The 23,691-nt window shown below is 43.8% G+C and overlaps 1 long non-coding RNA gene across 1 annotated transcript in view; it reads left to right on the top strand.

Annotated features, from left to right (window-relative positions):
* Positions 1-227: 227 nt before the first annotated feature.
* LOC130290881 (uncharacterized) overlaps positions 228-23,691 on the top strand; it is a 36,138-nt gene continuing 12,674 nt past the window's right edge. Inside the window, exons 1-2 of the long non-coding RNA XR_008847724.1 lie at positions 228-356; positions 8,753-8,889. This is a non-coding gene — a long non-coding RNA (uncharacterized LOC130290881). The remainder of the gene's footprint in view (positions 357-8,752; positions 8,890-23,691) is intronic.

A 23,691-nucleotide genomic window follows, 5' to 3' on the forward strand; every position in this document is an offset into this window, starting at 1 on the left:
CGGAGAAAATCGCATGTCAATTCAGACATGTGATTTTCTCCAATTCCGGGCTGATCGGGTCTCTGGTGACCCGATCACCCGGAAAATAGGGCTGATCGGAGTTGTCAGCAACAGCCCCGATCAGCCTAAAGGATTGGAGTGAGATCGCAAAGCTGCGATCTACTCCTATCCCCTGCCATTACTCAGAACGGAGTTCTGACCAATGGCAGCGCAGGACAGGGGGTTGCCATGGCAACCCCCCGTTCTGCCCGCCCCTGGATGTCGAGGGGCTCTGGGAAGAAGATGGAGGCCATACCTGCAGGAGAAGATGCCTGGGGACCTGGGATCTTCGCTGGAGCCTGCAGGATCCTGATCAGGTAGGGAATCGACAGTGGGGGGGGGGGGGAATTGAAAGTGAAAGTAAATCGATCTTTACTGTGGCAACCACTAGGGGGGCCAAACTGCAACTCCCAGCATGCCCAGAGAGCCAAAGGCTGTCTGGGCATGCTGGGAGTTGTAGTTTTGCAACATCTGGAGGGTCACAGTTTGGAGACCACTGTTACAGTGGTGCCCAAACAGTAGCCCTCCAGATGTTGCCAAACTACAACTCTCAGCATGCCTCGACTGCCCAGGCATGCTGGGAGTTGTAGTTCTGTAACATCTGTCCCTTCAGATTTAGCAATTTTCATGACATTTTTGAAAATTGCTGCTCTACTTTGAAGCCCTCTAATTTTTTCAAAAAGCAAAAGTATGTCCATTTTATGATGCCAACATAAAGGAGACATATTGTATTTGTGAAGAAAAATAAAATGTATTTGGAATATCCATTTTCCTTACAATTAGAGAGCTTCAAAGTTAGAAAAATGCAAAATTTTCAAAATTTTCATGCAATTTTGGGATTTTTCACCAAAAAAGGATGCAAGTAACGCCGAAAATTTACCACCAAAATAAAGTAGAATATGTCACGAAAAAACAATCTCAGAATCAGAATATTCGGTAAAAGCGTTTTTGCGTTATTAATTTGTAAAGTGACGGTGGTCAGAATTGCGAAAAAGGGCTCAGTCCTTAAGGTGAAAAAGGGCTGGGTCCTTAACCCCTTAAGGACTCAGCCCATTTTGGCCTTAAGGACTCAGACAATTTAATTTTTACGTTTTCATTTTTTCCTCCTCGCCTTCTAAAAATCATAACTCTTTTATATTTTCATCCACAGACTAGTATGAGGGCTTGTTTTTTGCGCGACCAGTTGTCCTTTGTAATGACATCACTCATTATATCATAAAATGTATGGCGCAACCAAAAAACACTATTTTTGTGGGGAAATTAAAGCGAAAAACGCAATTTTGCTAATTTTGGAAGGTTTCGTTTTCACGCCGTACAATTTATGGTAAAAGTGACATGTGTTCTTTATTCTGAGGGTCAATACGATTAAAATGATACCCATTATTATATACTTTTATATTATTGTTGCGCTTAAAAAAAATCACAAACTTTTTAACCAAATTAGTACGTTTATAAACCCTTTATTTTGATGACCTCTAACTTTTTTATTTTTCCGTATAAGTGGCGGTATGGGGGCTCATTTTTTGCGCCATGATCTGTACTTTTTTTTGATACCACATTTGCATATAAAAAACTTTTAATACATTTTTTATAATTTTTTTTTAATAAAATGTATTAAAAAAGTAGGAATTTTGGACTTTTTTAATTTTTTTTCGTTCACGCCGTTCCCCGTACGGGATCATTAACATTTTATTTTAATAGTTCGGACATTTACGCACGCGGCGATACCAAATATGTCTATAAAAAATGTTTTTTACGCTTTTTGGGGGTAAAATAGGAAAAAACGGACGTTTTACTTTTTTATTGGGGGAGGGGATTTTTCACTTTTTTTTTACTTTTACATTTTTTTACATTTTTTTTTACACTTGAATAGTCCCCATAGGGGACTATTCATAGCAATACCATGATTGCTAATACTGATCTGTTCTATGTATAGGACATAGAACAGATCAGTATTATCGGTCATCTCCTGCTCTGGTCTGCTCGATCACAGACCAGAGCAGGAGATGCCGGGAGCCGCACGGAGGAAGGAGAGGGGACCTCCGTGCGGCGTTATGAATGATCGGATCCCCGCAGCAGCGCTGCGGGCGATCCGATCGTTCATTTAAATCGCGAACCGCCGCAGATGCCGGGATCTGTATTGATCCCGGCACCTGAGGGGTTAATGGCGGACGCCCGCGAGATCGCGGGCGTCGGCCATTGCCGGCGGGTCCCTGGCTGCGATCAGCAGCCGGGATCAGCCATGCATGACACGGGCATCGCTCCGATGCCCGCGGTTATGCTTAGGACGTAAATGTACGTCCTGGTGCGTTAAGTACCACCTCACCAGGACGTACATTTACGTCCTGCGTCCTTAAGGGGTTAAGGGGTTAATTACTGCCCATACGCCTATTTTTCAGCGGTCATTAAGGCTATTTATTCTAGCCCGCCGTAAAAAACGAGGGGGCTAGAATAAACTCTTGCGGCTCTCCGGTGCAGGAATTGTGGGAGCTGGACCGTCCGTATGATAGTGGGGCTCCTGCTGTAACTACCATGAGTGAAGAAAGCAACACTTTCCCGGGGCAGTATGCCAGCCACAAGTCTGCCTTCCCAGCTCTTCTCAAGCCAACTCATTTCTTGAACAACCGCCCCTGAGGAGCCCTTCTACCCCTTAATGGGCTCCGCCCACCACCCGGCAAATACAGTGCCAGCTCCACACCCTCCTGGAGCCCGCTAACGGATGACTACTCCAGAGCATAAGCGGATGAAATGGAAAATCCCAGAATGAACCGTACACCTTGCTTTTTCTCCTGCCTTTGCATCCCTGGCCCTCTACCACACTAACCGGTGTATAATCTCTGATCACATCAATTGCAGAAAAAAGGCCGAGAACCTTTCTAGGTCCAACTGCTTCAGTATCACAAGTTCCACTTTGTGTAAGGAAATGACCGGGACAGACACACCACTACTGGTCCCCCAATACCACGCCATCGAAGCTCAATGTCCAAAAAACCCAGAGTGCGGCCTCTGGACCTTTGTGCCATCGGCCTGTTGAGCTGCCTGGAAATGTTGGAATGCTCGAGGAACCATACAGAAGGCCGGACCACACCTGCTTCACAGGAAGAAAAATAAAAGGAGGTGAAAGAAAAAAAAAGGCATTGAAAGAGCTTTATTGATCATTCAGTTGTCATTACAAGTCATACATTAAATTACAATTATTCAAAGTATGACAGTACAATACACAGCACAGGTTCCCTAAGGTATACACTATACCACATGCTACACTAACATTCCGCTCCATCACTTGTTATAAAAGAAACAATGTTGAACAACAACAATACAAGACAGTTTGGAACAAGAAATAAACAATTATTGCAACAACAATTTTGGACAAATATATGGAAAAAGAACACGTCCTATGTCCATAACTTCCGACTCCCATCTGAGCAGATTCTGCAGTGGCCTCAATCTAAAGTGCCAAAAGGTTTTTTTAAGAGACAGGTAGACTTTACTGATTGGATTTTTTTAATTGACCCCCAAAATGTTGCTAGAAAAAAAAATACAACTGGTCCCACAAAAAACGAGCCATTTATTTCACCAACAAGGCCCAAGTTGGTATGCGCTACTTTTATCTATTTTGCAGATGGGAAAATTCCCATTGATGTCTATGGGGAGAGATTAAATACCCAATGTATCTATATTTAATCCATACTTCCGAATTTAATTTTATTTCCTGCCTGGAAGACTGTACGGAATTACAGACGAGATCTCATCCGTAATATATCTGCATTATGGATCCGTATAACAGAAGCAAAACAGGAATTGGACCTACATAACATCATTTGATTCCTTACACTCCAGTAGTCACACAGCTTTCTCAGACCCCTGAATGGTTATTGTGCACTGATTGGAGAATAGTTACCAGCCAGACCTACCATGCTGGACTATGGGAAAGCTGGGTCACAAACTGCTATGAGAAACCCTACAGGTAGAAAATGAGTAGAAAATGGAACTGTAGATATATATATATATATATATATATATATATATATATATATATATATATATATATCAGTGTTTCCTAACCAGGGTGCCTCCAGCTGTGGCAAAACTACAACTCCCAGAATGTGTTCTGCATTGATCTGTAAGAGCAATCAAATGGTTTCTTATACAGGTCCCCAAGAGCAGTGTTTCCCAACCAGAGTGCCTCCATCTGTTGCCCAATTACAATTCCCGGCATGTGTCCTGCATTGATCTGTATGAGCAATCAAGTGGTTGCTCATACAAGTCCCCTAGGAAAGTGTTTCCCAAACAAGATGCCTCCAGCTGCTGCAAAACTACAGCCTTCGGCTGTCCGGGCATGCTGGGAATTGTAGTTTTGTAACAGCTGGAGGCACCCTGGTTGGGAAACACATATATACACATATATACTTACTGCCACCCAGCTTTTCCAGGTACCTATAGAATTCAATGTGTCTTAGGTTCATTGTGGTTTGTGCAGATTATGATAGAATTTGGTCAGAGCGGGCATCAGACATGGAGGGGGGTGTCCGTAGCCACTGTCCGTCGTCCCCTTCATCGGAGGACCGGGGGGATTTCTCGGTAACGTAATGACAATTTTTCATTCTTTCTCAGATATTCATTTATCTAAAAGCAATTAAAGTGTAATTGTACAGCTACCTGAATAATTTACCAATGCAAATGAAGCAGAGCTGGAGCGAGCGTCCGCGGCCATCAATTCCTCTCTTATCACCATCTGTTTAATTAAAAAAATGAGTTTTTCCGAATGACAGTCGCAAACTCCGCGAACGCCGGCGCTAATTGAAATTGTCTTAAGCGACCGGGGTCATCGTCTCTGCCGACGTCTTATTCACACCAGAAGGAGCAAAGGGTTAAGTTATTAGATATAAGAAAATAGTAGCGCACATTTAAAGGGGTACTCCAGTGGAAAACCTTTTTTTATTTTTTTTTTATTAACTGGTGCCAGAAAGTTAAACAGATTTGTAAGGGACTTCTATTTGAAAATCTTAATCCTTCCAGTAATTATCAGCTGCTGTATGCTGCAGAGGAAGTCCTTTTCTTTTTGAATTTCTTTTCTGTCTGACCACAGTACTCTCTGCTGACACCTCTGTCCATGTCAGGAACTGTCCAGAGTAGGAGCAAATTCCCATAGCAAACCTCTCCTGTTGCAGACAGTTCCTGACATGGACAGAGAGCACTGTGGTCAGACAGAAAATAAATTCAAAAAGAAAAGTACTTCCTGTAGAGTATACAGCAGCTGATAAGTACTGGAAGGATTACAATTTTTAAATAGAAGTAATTTACAAATCTGTTTAAAGGGTACCTCTCATCAAAAAAAAAACTTTTGATATATTATAGATTAATGTATGCAGAATGACTTTACAATTGCATGTTATTAAAAAATATGCTTCTTTCTATTTAATTTTCCACTTTGAAGAAATGACCACTAGGGGTCTCCCTACCAGTCCTGGCAGCAAGCATTTCAGACTCATGCTGGAGTCCTAAACACTACGAGCTGCCAGTCTGCTTTGTTCACAAAGGAGAACATTCAGAGCTGCCAGCCTGCTTTGTTCACAGCCTGTTTGGCTGTGAACAAAGCAGACTGGCAGCTCTGAGTGTTTAGGACTCCAGCATGAGTCAGAAATGCTTGCTGACAGGACTGATCGGGAAAAATACAATATAAAGAAGCATATTTGTCATTAACATGCTATTGGAAAGTTATTCAACATTCATTCATCTAAAATATATCAAAAGTTTATTTGATGAGAGGTACCCTTTAACTTTCTGGCACCAGTTGATTTAAAAAAAAAAAAATTTCCATCGGAGTACCTCTTTAAGATAGCGTATCTCATAGGTAAGATTGAGAAGGGCCTGGTATTATAGAGTCCGATTTTTCTATCGACTAAATGTGAAATAAAAAAGTATTAAAAAGTATTAAAGGTACTCTGCTGGAAAACATCTTATCTCCTAGCCAAAGGATCGGGGGTCCCGCCATTGGGGATCCCTGCGATCTCCGCTACAGCACCCTAGTCATCCGGTGCATGGAGCCAACTCCGCTCTGTGACATCACAAACACAGAAGCTCCAAACTTCCTTGTTCCGGATGACACCGCTGCCGTCCCAGAGATGGCGGGGGACCCAGCGGTGGGACCCCCGAGATCAGACATGTTATCCCCTATCCATTGGATAGGGGATAAGATGTTTTCTGGTGGAGTACCCCTATAAGTAAAATGAATGAATACATAAATAAATAAGTAAATAAATAAATGTAAAATGTATTAATTAAATAAATATATTTAAATAATTAATTAAATTAATTAAAATTAAATAAATAAGGGAAGGATGATTTATATAGAGATATAAGATAAGGTAGGAATACCTCTTTAAGTATGTAACACTGATTGAATTTTCCATGTGTGCAATAAAAACCTTATTACAGAAAAGAGGCTGAAGAAGTGAATACAATGTACAGTAAATACATAAATAAATAAATAAAATTATTGTATAAATAATTTTTTTTTTATAAAATTAATACATAAAGTTGTGTTTAAGAAATAATGGTTGAGTTTTCCATGCGTGCAGTAAAAACATTATTACAGAAAATGCTGAAGAAGTGAATACAATGTACAGTAAATACATAAATAAATAAATAAAATTATTAAATAAAATTATTATATAAATAAAATAATTAAATAAAATGAACACATGTAATAAAGTTGTATTTAATTAATAATGGTTGAGTTTTCCATGCGTGCAGTAAAAACATTATTACAGAAAAGATGCTGAAGAAGTGAATACAATGTATTGTAAGTAAATAAGTAAATAAATAAATAAAATAATTAAATAAATAAATAAAATAAATAAATGTAATAAAGTTGTATTTAAGAAATAATGAACTCATTTGATTTTCGGTAAGTTTTGCGGCTGATGCTGATCTGAGGACGCGGCTCCTCCATCGTGTGATTACGCCGCTTCCTATTAGTAACCGTAAAGCGGTAATTTGCTGAGCTATTACTCGTACAAATAACAACATCCTTTTTCTAATTTTACCAGAGGGAAAGAAAAAAAAATCACATCTGAAAGTAAAATCAGATTCTGCGAATAACATTTTATTCCGCGCCAATAAAAAAAAATGAGTGGAGGCGATAATACATCAACGGCGGGCGCTGCGAGATCTCCTTATAGGGCGCACGCTCCTTCTATATAGAATGAATGGGCTTCTGTGTAGGGGGAGGATCAAGGCTGAGCAGCTGTGATGTCCTGCAGAAGTGTTTTTTTAACCAGGGTGCCTCCAGCTGTTGCAAAACTATAACTCCCAGCATGCCCGGACAGCCATTGGCTGTCCTGGCATACTGGGAGTTGTAGTTTTGCAACAGCTAGAGACACCCTGGTTGGGAAACACAGCCCTAAGGGATTTGTATGAGCAATCGTTTGATTGCTTATACAGATCAATACAGGACACTTGCTGGCAATTATAGTCATATCATGAAAACCACAGCAGCTGTGATTCCCCACATTTTCCCAAGCAGGGTGCCTCCAGCTGTTGCAAAAGTACAACTCCCAGCATGCCCGGACAGCCGTTGGCTGTCCGAGCATGCTGGGACTTGTAGTTTTGCACCAGCTGGAGTTACCCTGGTTGAGAAACACTGCCCTACTGCACACTCCATAAGACCGTCCGCTCTGTTGTCTATACACATCACGCTTCGTTCCTGGTCACAATGATCTTTTTGACCAATTCACGTGGCGGAATCCGGTGGAAAAATTCCATACGGAAATTCCGTTGCAGCAGTCTCCCATTGCACAGGGCAGAAGAATTTCCGCCACGGAAAAGTCAGAAAATCCAATGGGTTTGATCGCGGGTGGTCCGACCATTGGGAGTAATGGCAGTAACAAAAACCAGATGCAAACTCAATAAAAAATGAACTAAAAACAGACCCTCATGTCCGTTTTATTTATTTTACATTTCCCCCTGATATCACAAAGAAATAAAAGTTAACTACGTTAAAAGAAATAAAAATAAAGCCTGATGTATCATGGACACAAAATGGCGCAAAATTTTAAATACCAGAAAGAGAAGACGCTTTATAGCTTCAAAAGCTGAAGCTGTTTTATTTGTGGAATGTATGGTGCATTATAAGTTGCGATCAATAGGGGGTGCTGCAGGGGCTCCAGTTAGTCTTAACAGAGGTGCATGGTGTCCCAACTGATCATATGAGAAGTCTATAGCTGATCTCTAATCTGCCTCTGATCCAGTCCTGGATTATAGGCACTCTCCTGCTGTCGGCTTCAAATCCCACAAGGCAACAGCCATGCACCCCTTCCCAGCCCATCGGTTTCCCCTATCAATGGCAATTTTAACTGGATCTGCATCCTTAGGATGCAGATTCAGCTGAAAACTATGGTGGAGCATAGACCCATTCTTACTTACTTTTTTGTAAACTGCAAACTGCTTTGTGCAGAAAAAATGTAGGGACACAGAGGGGGCACAAAAAGATTACATAAGGGGCAAATATTAATGTGTGGGGCAAGAAGGGGACACAAAAAGTTACACTGAGTGCATAATCCATGTATAGGAGCACAGAAAATGTTGGGGGGTACTATTAGTGTATAGAGATCCAAGGGGACATTATTACCATTTGGGGCACTATGGATAGGAAGTTTGTATAGATTTGAAAAAGGGAGGGGCTTAAAATGTTTGTCTGGCAATTCTTTAGATATGAAGAAGTCATCATGGCCGTCTAGGCCTGATAGAGAAGAAAGAGAATAAATCCAACTGAAGAAGATAAAACTTGTGTGCACTAGATGTCACCTGAACTGCAGAGCACCTGGTTGGGTTCTAGTACTTGGGCAGGTAACAAACACGGTATTAGTGTAGCTAGGCAATAAATTGGCGCTGCCGGCACGGTTTTAGGCATACTAAGGCTTCAGCTGCATAGTATAATCCTACTGCCAACGTGTGTGCTGCTGTATGATAATATAACCTTCTCAGCATTAGTGATGAGCGGCAGGGGCCATATTCGATTTGCGATATTTCGCGAATATATGGACAAATATTCTTCCTGTGTTCTCAAAATTCGCATATTCGCTATGTTCATTCTCTTTGTTTTTTTCATGTGAAAATTCGTAATGAAAATCGCACAGTGCGCATGCGCGATTATATCTGTCACCTAAAAGAAGGGAGGGATCAGTGTCCTCTGACTTAAGCAAATATTCGTCATTACGAATATATATCACTATATTCTAAATATTTGCAAAATTGCGAAGTGCTGATATTTGTGGTAAAAAATTGCATTTCGAATATTCACACTCAACACTATTCAGCATGGGCGTAGCTATAAACCACCAGATGCAAAAAATTGACCTGGGCCCCCCTATCTCCTGATGACCCCTCCCCTGACCCAGGACGGCTGTCTTCCACGACATTTACCGCACAAAGATATCAGCCATTATATATTTTTTTAAACATTTCTATTTTATATTTACTTTATTATTTTCAGGTCCCCATAGGGAACTCTTATACTTACATACAAGAATAGTACTGTTCAGTATTATGTAATACCGTAGACCGATCAGTACTATCGGCCATCTTCTTATACAGCCTAGCTGTACAAGAAGATCGGCTATCCCGGATGACGGAGGCTGGTAAGGGACCTCCGGCGGCCATTTGCTCTCAATGGACCCTCACAAATGCAAAACTACACTTCCAAAATTTTTCACTATAGATGCCGCGATCAGTATTGAACTCGCGCTATATATGGTAAATGGCAGACATTTGCGGGCTCACCTGCCATGAAGTGTGTGCAGCTCCTGCTGGGCTCACTTCATAGCGGCACGGTAAATGTACAGCGCTGCACGCAAAGTGACACGCTAGAGCGCCATACATTTACATTGCACTATGGGGGTAATGTCAGTGACATTATTAAAGGAGTACTCCGGGGCTTAGACATCTTATCCCCTATCCAGAGGATAGGGGATAAGATGCCGGATTTCGGGGGTCCCGCCGCTGGGGACCCCCATGATCTTGCGCGCCGTACCCTGTTATAATCATTCCCCGGACCATGTTCGCTCCGGGTCTGATTACTGTCGATCACAATGCAAGCTTATGGGAGGGGGCGTGACAGCTCCGGGGACTGATTATAACGTTGTGCGGCGTGCAAGATCACAAGGGTCCCCAGCGGCGGGACCGCCTCGACCAGGCATCTTGTCCCCTATCCTTTGGATAGGGGATAAGATGTCTAAGCGCCGGAGTACCCCTTTAATCATACCTGCCGGGTGCGACAGGCGGGCCATGGTAGCACTCTCCGGACTCTTCATATGTGCAGGGAGGCTGCACTGCACACAACGCGCTAGAAGAGGAAGGGGCGGGACTTCCTGGATGGAAATCTTGTGTGCCCTGCCCCTCCTCCTCTATACTCTCTGACACGTCAGCAGGGGTGGACTTGGGGCGTAAAGATGCCGCTGCGCTGTCCCCACCCAGGTAAGGTCCGGCACAGTAAATAATGATGGCGGCCAGCCATCATGCAAAAGTGGCAAGGGGGGCCCCCTAGCGAAGAGGCCCAGTCACAATCACTGCGACCTCTATAGTTATGTCACTGCAACTCAGTAATGCAGCAGCACAAATCATATTTCCTCTAAATATATTAACTGCATCAATAATATAAGATCGAAGTTTTTCCTAATTTCCCTTGGTCGGATGTGATCCCATTTTTTGGCTCCAGATATACGGCTCCCACGTGGCGCCCTCCTGCAACCAAGTGAATAAGCCTGACTATTCCTTAAATACCACTGAGTGTTTATAGGGAAAATATAATTAACTAAGAAGCATAATTATCCCGAACATAATTGAATCTATAAAGTTGCCTTTAATAGTTGATATCAACAGAGGGAAGATTAGGATTTAGCAGCGGGGAGATTTTCATAGTTCAAGATTTAAATAAATATTAGACAGTAATAAAAGGGAACATGGAAGGCGGGCGCGCGCTTTGCCTCTATGTGGGGAGCACTTTGAGCTAAAAGTCACCGCACAAATTTTTGACAATGACAAAAGAAAAAAATCTGACTTTTTTTGGTCACTTATATCCCCAAAGGGAAAAATATTAAATTACATAGCGGCAATGGCAATCTCGAATTCAGAAGCTTAGAGATCCATATCCACTGTTTTCATTTACACAGTCATGGAGTTGCCTGCCACAGCCACTAGGGGGAGTGTGAGAGCTTTACTAAGCTCCTAAGCACCCACTGGTGGTGGCTGTAAGCATTAAGAATGTAATCATATTTGGCAGCTCTTTAAAGGGGTACTCTGCTGCTAGACATCTTATCCCCTATCCAAAGCATATGGGATAAGATGTCTAATCGCGAGGGTCTTGCTGCTGGGGACCCCCGCAATCTCCCATTGCAGCTCTCTGCGGCAGTGGCCGTGATGTCACGGACCCCTTGTGACACCACGCCCCCTCCATTCATGTCTATGATGACACGCCCCCTCCCATAGACATGAATGGAGGGGGCGTGGTGTCACGAGGAGCCCGTGATGTCACATGGGGGCGTGGGCATGATGTTACAATGTTCAGAATGCTGGAGCACTGGGGCACCCCTTTAACCTGTTAAGGACATAGGACGTTCTCTAACGTCCTCACTACCTGGGCTTTAATGCCCAAGGACGTTAGAGAACGTCCTGTTGTATTTCCGATCTCTGCCGCTCGCCGGGCAGAGATCGGAACTGGATGCCTGCTGAAATCCTTCAGCAGGCATCCAGGGCAAACGCCGAGGGGGGCCATGTAGGCCCCCCATGTCGGCGATCGCCGCAAATTGCAAGGGAAATCGCCCTTGCGATCTGCGGCGATACCGGGCTGATCGGGTCTCTGGGACCCGACCGCCCGGTAATTTCGCATGATCCCGGCTGTCACAGACAGCCAGGACCATGCTGAAGTATCGGAGCGAGGTGGCAAGCCTGCCACCTCCTCCGATCCCCTGCGATCTGTCGGTTAACTAACCGACCAATCGCAGGGGGGGGGGGGCGGTTACTTCCTCCCGCCCTGCCCGGCCCCTTGAAGTCCGGAGAGGACGGGAGGAAGACCGGAGGACGCGGCGGGGGACGGGGGAGTGCTGGGGACCGGCCCCGGTACTTACCTCGTCCCCGAAGACCCGGATCCTGGCGAGGAAGATGGCGGCGGCGGCGACAGGTGAGTATATCTTCAGCCGCGGTCGGGCCCTTTACAGCAATGCACGTCGCCGTAAAGCGACGTGCATTGCTGTATTGGGACCCTGTAAACTACAACTCCCAGCATGCCCAGACAGCCCTTGGCATCTGGGCATGCTGGGAGTTGCAGTTTTGCAACATCTGGAGGTCCACAGTTTGGAGACCACTGTGCCCTTCCAGATGTTGCAAAACTACACATCCTCAGCATGCCCTTACTGTCCAGGCATGCTGGGAGTTGTAGTTCTGTAACATCTGGCCCTTCAGATGTTGCAGAACTACAACTCCCAGCATGCCTGGACAGTTTTGGCATACTGGGAGTTCTAGTTTTGCAACATCTGGAAGGGCACAGATTGGGAACCACTGTATTAGTGGTCTGCAAACTGTAGTCCTCCAGATGTTGCAAAACTACAACTCCCAGCATGCTGGGAGTTGTAGTTCGGCAACATCTGGCTCTAAAGATGTTGCCGAACTACTACTCCCAGCATGTCTGAGAATGCTGGGAGTTGTGGTTTTGCAACAACTGGAGGCACACTGGTTGGGAAACATTGTCTGTTTCCTAACTCAGTGTTTCCCAACCGTGTGCCTCCAGCTGTTGCAAAACTATAACTACCAGCATGCACTGATAAACTGTGCATGCTGGGAGTTGTAGTTTTGTAACAGCTGGAGGTCCCCCCCCTGTGAATGTACAGGATACATTCACATGGGCAGGGGGCTTACAGTGAGTATCAGGCTAGTGAGTATCAGGCTGCAAGTTTGCGATGCAGCAAATTTTGTGCGGCAGCTCAAACTCGCAGCGGGAACTCGCTGTAACCCCCCGCCCGTGTGACTGTACCCTAAAAACACTACACGACACTACCACAAAATAAAATAAAAAGTAAAAAACACTACATATACACATACCCCTACACAGCCCCCCTCTCCTCCCAATAAAAATGAAAAACGTCCGGTACGCCACTGTTTCCAAAATGGAGCCTCCAGCTGTTGCAAAACAACAACTCCCAGTATTGCTGGACAGCCGTTGACTGTCCAAGCATGCTGGGAGTTTTGCAACAGCTGGAGGCACCCTGTTTGGGAATCACTGGCGTAGAATACCCCTATGTCCACCCCTATGCATTCCCTAATTCAGGCCTCAAATGCGAATGGCGCTCTCACTTCGGAGCCCTGTCGTATTTCAAGGCAACAGTTTAGGGCCACATATGGGGTATCGCCGTACTCGGGAGAAATTGTGTTACAAATTTTGGGGGGATTTTTCTCCTTTAACCCCTTATGAAAAGGTGAAGTTGGGGGCTACAACAGCGTGTTAGTGTAAAAAAATAAATTTTTTACACTAACACGCTGGTGTTGCCCTTTACTTTTCATTTTGACAAGAGGTAAAAGGGGAAAAAAGCCCCCCAAAATTTGTAATGCAATTTCTCCCGAGTAGGGAGATACCCCATAAGTGGGCGAAAACTGCTCTGGGGGTGCACAACAAGGCCCAGACGGGAGAGTGCACCATGTACATTTGAGGTGATTTGCACAGGGGTGGCTGATTGTTACAGCGGTTTTGACAAACGCAAAAAAAACAAAACCCCACATGTGACCCCATTTCGGAAACTACACCCCTCACGGAATATAATGAGGGGTGAAGTGAGAATTTACACCCCACAGGTGTCTGACAGATCTTTGGAAGAGTGGGCTGTGCAAATTAAAAATTTTTTACAGCCCACTGTTCCAAAGTTCTGACAGACACCAGTGGGGGGTAAATGCTCACTGTACACCTTGTTACGTTCCTCAAGGGGTCTAGTTTCCAAAATGGTATGACATGTGGGGGTTATTTTGCTGTCCTGGCACCATAGGGGCTTCCTAAATGCGACATGCCCCCCGAGCAAAATTTGCTCTCCAAAAGCCAAATATGACTCCTTCTCTTCTGAGCATTGTAGTTCGCCCGCAGTGCACTTCAGGTCCACTTATGGGGTACCTTCATACTCAGAAGAGATGGGGTTACAAATTTTGGGGGGGATTTTCTGCTATTAACCCTTGCAAAAATGTGAAATTTGGGGGGGGAACACACATTTTAGTGAAAAAAAATTTTTTTTTTTTTTACATATGCAAAAGTCGTGAAACACCTGTGGGGTATTAAGGTTCACTTTACCCCTTGTTACGTTTCCCAAGGGGTCTAGTTTCCAAAATGGTATGCCATGTGGGGATTTTTTGCTGTTCTGGTACCATAGGGGCTTCCTAAATACAACATGCCCCCCAAAAACCATTTCAGAAAAACGTACTCTCCAAAATTCCCTTGTCGCTCCTTCGCTTCTGAGCCCTCTACTGTGCCCGCCGAACACTTTACATAGACATATGAGGTATGTGCTTACTCGAGAGAAATTGGGCTACAAATTTAAGTATAAATTTTCTCTTTTTACCCCTTGTAAAAATTCAAAAATTGGGTCTACAAGAACATGCGAGTGTAAAAAATGAAGATGGTGAATTTTCTCCTTCACTTTGCTGCTATTCCTGTGAAACACCTTAAGGGTTAAAACGCTGACTGAATGTCATTTTGAATACTTTGGGGGGTGCAGTTTTTATAATGGGGTCATTTGTGGGGTATTTCTAATATGAAGACCCTTCAAATCCACTTCAAACCTGAACTGGTCCCTGAAAAATAGTGAGTTTGAAAATTTTGTGAAAAATTGGAAAATTGCTGCTGAACTTTGAAGCCCTCTGGTGTCTTCCAAAAGTAAAAACTCATAAATTTTATGATGCAAACATAAAGTAGACATATTGTATTTGTGAATAAAATTTTTTTTTATTTGGAATATCCATTTTCTTTACAAGCAGAGAGCTTCAAAGTTCGAAAAATGCAAAATTTTCAATTTTTTCAGCAAATTTTTACATTTTTCACTATGATACGATGCAAGTATTGACAAAATTTTACCAATAACATAAAGTAGAATATGTCACGAAAAAACAATCTCGGAATCAGAATGATAGGTAAAAGCATTCCAGAGTTATTAATGTTTAAAGTGACAGTGGTCAGATGTTCAAAAAACGCTCCGGTCCTAAGGTGTAAAATGGCCTGGTCCTTAAGGGGTTAAATAAAGGAAATGTCAGAATCATAAAAACATAGCTCCTACATCTACCTACCTAAAGGTATTTAATGAAAATTTTCATCAGCATTTATTAAAGAAGCACTCCAAGAATGTATTTTTTGTCCACATCATACACACTCACTATTATTGGTCCTTCAGCGCCATTTGTTTTATTTCAGCACAGCTGCATCCATGTGTTTCATTACTATAACTGGGTCATGTGATCACCAGTCTGACTCCCCAGAAAATCACAGGGCTTAATGATGTGTCAGAGGACATGGTCAGTCCTGGGTCAGCTGACTTCCTGTGAACTACACAATGTAATCATTACTCCTCCTGCTAGCTCATAGACACTTCCCACCTTAATCTGTATACTGCTGCTACTATGTCTATGGTATCAGGGAATATTATAGTCATACACCTCTCCTCCAGCTCTATCTTTAGACTGCTGCTGCTATCTCTATGGGATCAGGATATATATTAGTTGCATACCTCCCCTCCAGCTCTATTTGTATACTGCTGCTATCTCTATAGGATCAGGATATATAGTAGTTATATACCTCCTCTCCAGCTCTATCTGTATACTGTTGCTGCTATCGCTATGGGATCAGGATATTTATAGTAGTTATACGCCTCCCCTCCATCTCTATCTGTATACTGCCACTATCTCTATGGGATCAGGATATATAGTATTTATACACCATCCTTCCAGCTCTAGCTGTACACTGCTACTTTCTCTATGGGATCAGGATATATAGTAGTTATACACCTCGCCTCAAGCTCTATCTGTATACTGCTGCTGCTGTTTTTATGGGATCAGGATATATAGTAGTAATATACCTTTCATCCAGCTCTATCTGTAGACTGCTGCTGCTATTTCTATGGGATCAGGATATATAACAGTTATACATTTCCCCTCCAACTCTCTGTATACTGCTGCTATCTCCATGGAAGCAGGCAATATAGTAGTTACTTAAATCTCCAGTATGCACCAATCAGTATGGCGGAAAACCCTATGTCTGCCACATAAACTAAAACAGGTAAGCACAAGGCATACACAAGAACCTGTACATTATTCTCGAATAAGAAAATGAGGATGAGACTGGCATACGGTTGGTTACTTCCATTGAGCTACATGGATAATACAGGAAGTAACAAGCCTGTTCTAGCCGTGTCCCATGAACACCCCATTCTTTGCGGATGACCCTCATTATGTACTCTGGAGCTTTCCTTGGATACAATGTTTGGCTCAGCGTCTCCCATCGTTGTGATTCTGCTCTTATGAGATTATTAAATGCAGAATTGTTAATATTCGTTACATTTGACCTCATTCATATTTCATAGAACAATTATCATTTATTCCAGAAGATTGGAGCCCTCCACCATTAATGGACTCTTATACCTCAAGGCCAAGGGATTTTTGGATATCGAAAAAAAAAAAAAAACATGTTAATGGATCACAAAGAGTTAAAAATTTATGTGATATAAAATATTGATCTAATTATAATCGGGAATATTCATTAGCTACAGGAAATGTAAATGCTAAATACGGACAAACTGTATCTGCTGTGTCACATATTATCATGGGGATATACAAGTGATCACACCGGCGTCACTTCCTTCATTGGTCCCTGGTGGTCACCTGACTAATCACATGACTGCCGGGATGCTGAGGATACAAGAGTGCTAGACCCAGCACAGTCCTAGTAGTGACACATATGACCAGAACGGGGCTGATCTTTTTGTTAGCTGGGGCGACAATGTCCTTCAATGGTCATTTTTAGGGACTCAAAAGTAAAAAAAATGTATATTTAAAATATTATTATTATCATAAGTATCCTGTACCAAAAGGTAAAACATCTAGACCCCTGTGTACCCCCCTCCAGACCCCTTTGTTACCCTAAAGACGCCTCCAGACCCCTCTACCCTACAGACCCCTCTGTCCTTCTCCTCCTCCAGACAAATCTGTCCTCCTCCAGACCCCTCTGTCCTCCTCCTCCAGACCACTTTGTCCTCCTCCAGACTCCTCTGTCCTCCTCCTCTTCCAGACCCCTCTGTCCTCCTCCAGACCACTTTGTCCTCCTCCAGACTCCTCTGTCCTCCTCCTCTTCCAGACCCCTCTGTCCTCCTCCAGACCACTTTGTCCTCCTCCAGACTCCTCTGTCCTCCTCCTCCTCCAGACTCCTCTGTCCTCCTCCTCCTCCTCCAGACCCCTCTGTCCTCCTCCAGACTCCTCTGTCCTCCTCCTCCAGACTCCTCTGTCCTCCTCCTCCAGACTCCTCTGTCCTCCTCCTCCAGACTCCTCTGTCCTCCTCCTCCTACTACTCCTCCAGATCCTCTGTCCTCCTCCAGACTCTGTGTCTTCCTCCTCTAGACTTTTCTGTCCTCCTCCAGACTCTTTATCCTCCTCCAGACTCTTTGCCCTCCTCCAGATACTTCTTTCCTCTCTTTCAGAACCTTATTTCCTCCTCAAGACCCCTCTGCCAAACAGACTCCTCTGTCCTCCTCCTCCAGACTCCTTTGTCCTCCTCCTCCAGACCACTCTGTCCTCCTCCTCCTCCAGACCACTCTGTCCTCCTTCAGACTCCACTGTCCTCCTCCATAGAGACTCATCTGTCCTCCTCCAGATTCTGTGTCTTCCTCCTCCAGACTCCTCTGTCCTCCTCCAGACTCTTTGTCCTCCTCAAGACTCCTCTGCCCAACAGACACCTCTGTGCTCCTCTTTCAGATCCCTCTGTCCCCCTCCTGCAGACCCCTCTGTCCTTGTACATGTATATGAAGGGTTTGGAATGAATAGCTGTCAGACAAATATGCATTCTAGGGTGTATGGCCAGCTATAGAGTTCAGGACAAAAAGAGGCAGGGTTTTCCCAACAGCTATTGTGGACCAAACCATTTATATATCTAAGAGGGATGGGAATATTCAGACGCAGCAGTCACACTCATACAGGTCGAAGTCAGCTATCCTTGGGATCATTTGCCAGAATTTCAATACAATGCATCTAGTGCAAAACCACTAATAATAATAATGAATAATAATAATAATAACAACAATAATAAAAAATAAAATTGCCACTACTGCTAATTATTATTATTACAATGATAATAATAAAAATTTTGATGCTTCCTCTTGGGGCCGAAACAAAACCAGGCAATGTTGGGGCTGAGCTGTGCTCGCAGCTGACAGCCATGAGAACAGCTCAGTCCAGCAAAGGAGTTAACAAGTGCTACTGAGCAGCGCTAATTAACTCCTTGGGGGAAAGGGTGGATACATTATACAGCCATCTATATAGATGTATACAGTGAAGAGAATGATACTTACTATTAGGGATGTCTTGATACTTATACTAGTATCGGTATCGGGGCCAATACTATCCATTTGCATGGTATCATTGACTCGTTTAATGTCCCCTATACCATGTCAGATACCTGCTGCCGCTCCGCTGTCCCGTTCTCCTATCCGCCCATCCGCATCATAGTGTTCCATGGAGGAGCATGTGAAACACATGTCACTCCACCTCCTCCCCTGCACCCAGCGTAACGACGGAGGAAGCAAAGTGACGTATATGTCACATGCTCCTCCATAGGACGCCATGATGAGGACGGGAGAATGTGGCAGTGGAGCGGCAGCACACGACAGAGGACAGCCTCAGGTGAGCTGTCTGCAAGGAGGGGGCTGCTACTAATGTCTACAGGGGGGCCTGGTAGTGTCTAAAGAGGGGGACCTGCTGACTACGGGGGGGGGGGGGGGCACGCTGCTGCTCTCTAAACGGGGGGCCCTGCTGCTGTCTAAATAGGGGGGCCCTGATGTCTAATCGGGGGGGGGGGGCTGCTGCTGTCTAAATGGGGGGCCCTGCTGCTGTCTAAACCAGGTGGGGGCACGCTGCTGCTGTCTAATCGGGGGGCCCTGCTGATGTCTAAATGGGGGGCCCTGATGTTGTCTAATCGGGGGGGGGGGGCCCTGCTGCTGTCTAAACGGGGGGGGGGGCTGCTGCTGTCTAAATGGGGGGCCCCGCTGCTGTCTAAACCAGGTGGGGGCCCTGCTGCTGTCTAAACAGGGGGGGGGCTGCTGCTGTCGTCTAAACGGGGGGACCCTGCTGATGTCTAAAGGGGGGCCTGCTACTGTTTAGATGGGGGCCCGCTGTCTAAAGGGGGGCTGCTACTAATGTCGACAAACGGGGGCCTGCAGTCTACAAAGGGGGCTGCTGTCTACAAGGGGGGCTGCTACTAATCACTGCGGGGGCTGTGGATAATGTCTGCAGGGGGAAATTACCAACTATTAAAGGCAATCTTACAGGAGAGTCACCTGCACTAACTTGAATTTATAGGTAGATAGTGCAGGTGACCCGGTTTCTACCGCTTCTCACCATGTGATCGTCAGCCCAATCGCTCCGGAGACATCAGTCTCACCGCCAATGCAAATTCCCTGTTCTGTCCAATGGAGAAGAGATAAATCTTGGCTCATATTACAGCAGCCGCCTCCATTGTACACAACAAGGACCCACATATCATACAGTAAGCAGCGCCAGAGACCGCGTCACCCTGCTGTCAGATTCCCTTAAAATATAAGTACTCGTACTTAGTATCGGCGAGTACCAGAATTAAAGTATCAGTACTCGTACACGGTCTTAAAAAAATGGTATCAGGACATCCCTACTTACTATCTCGCTGGTCCAGGCCTCTTCTTATGTAGCTTCTCCCCCTAGTGACATCATCACGGGCGGCTCTACACAAGAAGATGCCTGGATCGGTGACGAGATGGTAATTATCACTGTCTTCACTGTATACATTATACAGCGCAACTTAACCCTTTCACTGCCGGTTTGTGACGAACAAGTTTGTTGTGAACTAATCCCTTTCCGAAAGTTCAAGGAGCCTGGTGAGCCAAATTTAAAAAATTAAAATCCTGCATGGTTTTGTTAGATTAACCCTTCAAAGTGGCAACAATGTCATTTTTGGACTCTCACTGTTAATATTGAGACCAGACGGGACCCATCCCCTCAGTCTCAGGCTGAAAGAAACCGACCCTCTGGAGTCCTGAAGTTTGTAGCCTCAAAGGGGACATTTGATGTATGTTACATATGTGATAACTGTTTTGTTGGGTGGCTGGTAGTAAGTCACCTGTAAAGATAAGGAAGAATATTGTTTAGCGCCTGGAAAGGCAGGAATTTATGTTGTATTTTGTGCCTGAATATGAAGGCTGGATTTTTGTTATGTGGAAAGACGAGAGATGCCCCATTTAAACTTTGCATTTATGTTCCTGTCTCTGACTGCTATTTCCTGTTAGTCGCCTGGCTCTACAGAGCTAATCTCTCACACCACCTATAGAAAATCTAAAATATATTTACATGTGTGTTCCAGGGCGTCAATGCAGATTGCTGTTTTGTTAGTCAATTGGTGCAAAGTGTAACTGCACACACTGTGGGACCCGATGCTACATGAAAACTACAAGCGCTGAGGATTATACAACATATACAGGGAAAAAACATATTACAACAACAACAATAACAACCAAACAACAATTAAACAACAACCACAACAACAACAACCAAATAACAACCACAACAACAACAACCACAACAACAACAACCACAAAAACAACAACAGGAAAGAATAATACCACAAATCCTTTCATCTTACATGTGATAATCCATAAAGTCTAATAATCCAGCACTTGTTCATGACTGAGTAATAATGAGTCCAGAATCAAAGAAAACCAATAATTCCGCTAATTCTCTAGATTCTGTAACAATACTCCCATCATCCTGGAGGTTCTCCTCCCCCAGTAATCTGTACATGTCTCTATGACCGGCCTATAATCTGTTAATTACAGATATTGATCTAATTATTGAGGTGAATAATGACTGATAGTGAGAAATCCTTTATTGTTTATCTATTCTCCTACATTATGTATATGACGGTCACATAAAGACAGATAAGTCCATCCGGACGCTGCTCCCTCCTCCATGCACCTATAATACACCCAGGTTTTGTTAGTTCCTCAGATAATGATTAAAGACTCCTCTCCAATAACCATGGCGACAATAATGACCACGTTGTTGTAATACCAGACAATCTACACTCCATCCTATCTATCTATCTATCTATCTATCTATCTCATATCTACCTGTGATAGCCTGGGGGAGTAGGGTATATGGGGTGTAGCTGTGTGGTTATTAAAGGGTGCTTTCTTAACCCTTTCTATTCGTGATGCCAGGGTGCGGGCTCCTCTGCAATGCTTGTCCTACCGCCACCCTTCCCAAGAGCAATAGGGAGGTATGGAATAATTGAATGTCCACAACCGGAGAGTTTGCTGAAAAAAGTCGGAACTTTTACTGAAGATTTTATGCTTATGATTTTAGCTTCATAACTGGAACAATCTCTATACAGGCAAGTCTCTTAGAGATTGACAGTGGTTGGGACCTTAAGCGTTTTAGAGTCCGTAGACCGATATGCGTTGTTCCGCTGGATTTAGGGGATTTAGTTGAGGTCCAGCAGTCACGCTAGCTTCAGTGGGGATTTAGTTTAGGACTCATGGTTTGATTGAGGCTGAGGCCGGCAGGCTTCAGGCCTAGAGTGTCTTTGTAAGTTGCACAGATCCATCCTGCTAGTCCGGCATCCACGAGAGCAGCAACCCAAGAGAGCGATCATTGGCTACAGCTCCCTTATATGGGCAGGGGCTGGCCTTAAGCTGATTGGTCCAGTACTTCTGTCAACCATCTTTACAAAGGGTTATGGGTAATCATGTCAGTTGCCCGCCACCTCTTGATAACACAATGTCGTAGCGAAACATGTTGAGGGGGGCAGAGTGGATATTTCAAATAACCATAGCGCTGCTGCTCTCTGCAATTAACCCTTGTGTGACCTGCAGGCACACATGGTTGTTCCATCATAAGCAAAGTAGTATTCAAGCAGCAGAGACATCTGCGCAAGGAAATGACCTTATTACAATAGCAAACAGAGCAAACAGCGCTATCTGATTTTAAAACTGTGTAGCACTTAATAAAGCATATGGGAGTTTTAATATCAATTAAAAGAAGTATATGGGAAACTAGGGCTTTTTTGGATTCCCAATTGGTAATCTATTGGAATTAAATAAATGGGTAATCATGTGACCCAAGGACCTCCAAAGGTCCTCCCACATACCATAGAGGAATCAACATAGTCACATGACCAAAGGTCCTGCGACGCTACAAAGGTAAGTATACTAATATACATTATATTAAATATACCCATTATTAAATATGTACACATAATGGGGGAGATTCATCAAAACCAGTGTAGAGGAAGAGTTGTGCAGTTACCCATAGCAACCAATCAGATTGCTTCTTTCATTTTTGAAAAGGCTCTGAAAAATGAAAGAAGCAATCTGATCGGTTGCTATGGGCAACTCAGAAAAATTTCCTCTGGACAGGTTTTGATAAATCTCCCTCAAACATTATAAAATTAGAGAAGGAGGAGGTGACTAGGGGTTGTCCCACCTGGGGGACCCTACCTGAACGTAGTAACTCCAACTTTGGGGACCACCATACAAGGTACGGTATGCAAAACGGTACCGGGACACCACAAACCCCCTTACTTAAAATAAGTCAGCCTTGACGTCTGTCCCCTAAGACAGAGGGATGAAGTGAAGGTTGATTTTATAACAGTCCTTGGCATAACTTTTCAAATGTCCATTAGTCAGGCTGTATAACACTACAAGGTTATTTACCTTTTTAAGGTACAATCATAGGCACGGGTAAACTCATGAAAAGGATTACTTGGTTCCTGAATTTAGTAACATGATGCATTATTATACATGTGATACATCCTAACTCTTGACTTACTTTTTTGAATCTCACTAGACATTTTTGAATCTCACTAGACATTTTTGAATCTCATTAGGCATTTTTGTCACACTAGTTACCTGTTTAGTACACTGAGGGTTTTACTGGCTTTCCTGAGGCTATCTACCAATAAATTATCTATTAGGGTCCATTGGCTACACGCTCTTATCCCTAGAACACAACAGTTAAACCTTACCTATGTTACCTTTTTGATTACGTGTATTATTTTGGCTCGCAAGAGCACCTACTGGCCGGGCAGGGCATCTCGCACACATAAGGGAGTGAAGAGAACAGTTAGTGTACATGACAGTGGCAGGAATTGGAAAATGACATAGGCTAAAATTCCTAAAGCGTTTACTTGAGTGTGAGATATCTTTGTTGTTTGGTGTACTAAGTTTAAGTTAGGTAAGTACACTTGAGTGATTAGTTTGGGGTACTATGTGTACAGTATTACATATAAGGTCAGTCTTGGTACCTTAAGGGTGGTTTTCCCTGTGTAGACCTTTGAGAAGGTGTTAGTGATGGGTGACGGAAATGTTACTCCCAGAGGAGCTAAGAGAGCCACCT

This window comes from Hyla sarda, chromosome 9, assembly GCF_029499605.1.
Source record: "Hyla sarda isolate aHylSar1 chromosome 9, aHylSar1.hap1, whole genome shotgun sequence".
Lineage (NCBI taxonomy): Eukaryota > Metazoa > Chordata > Amphibia > Anura > Hylidae > Hyla > Hyla sarda.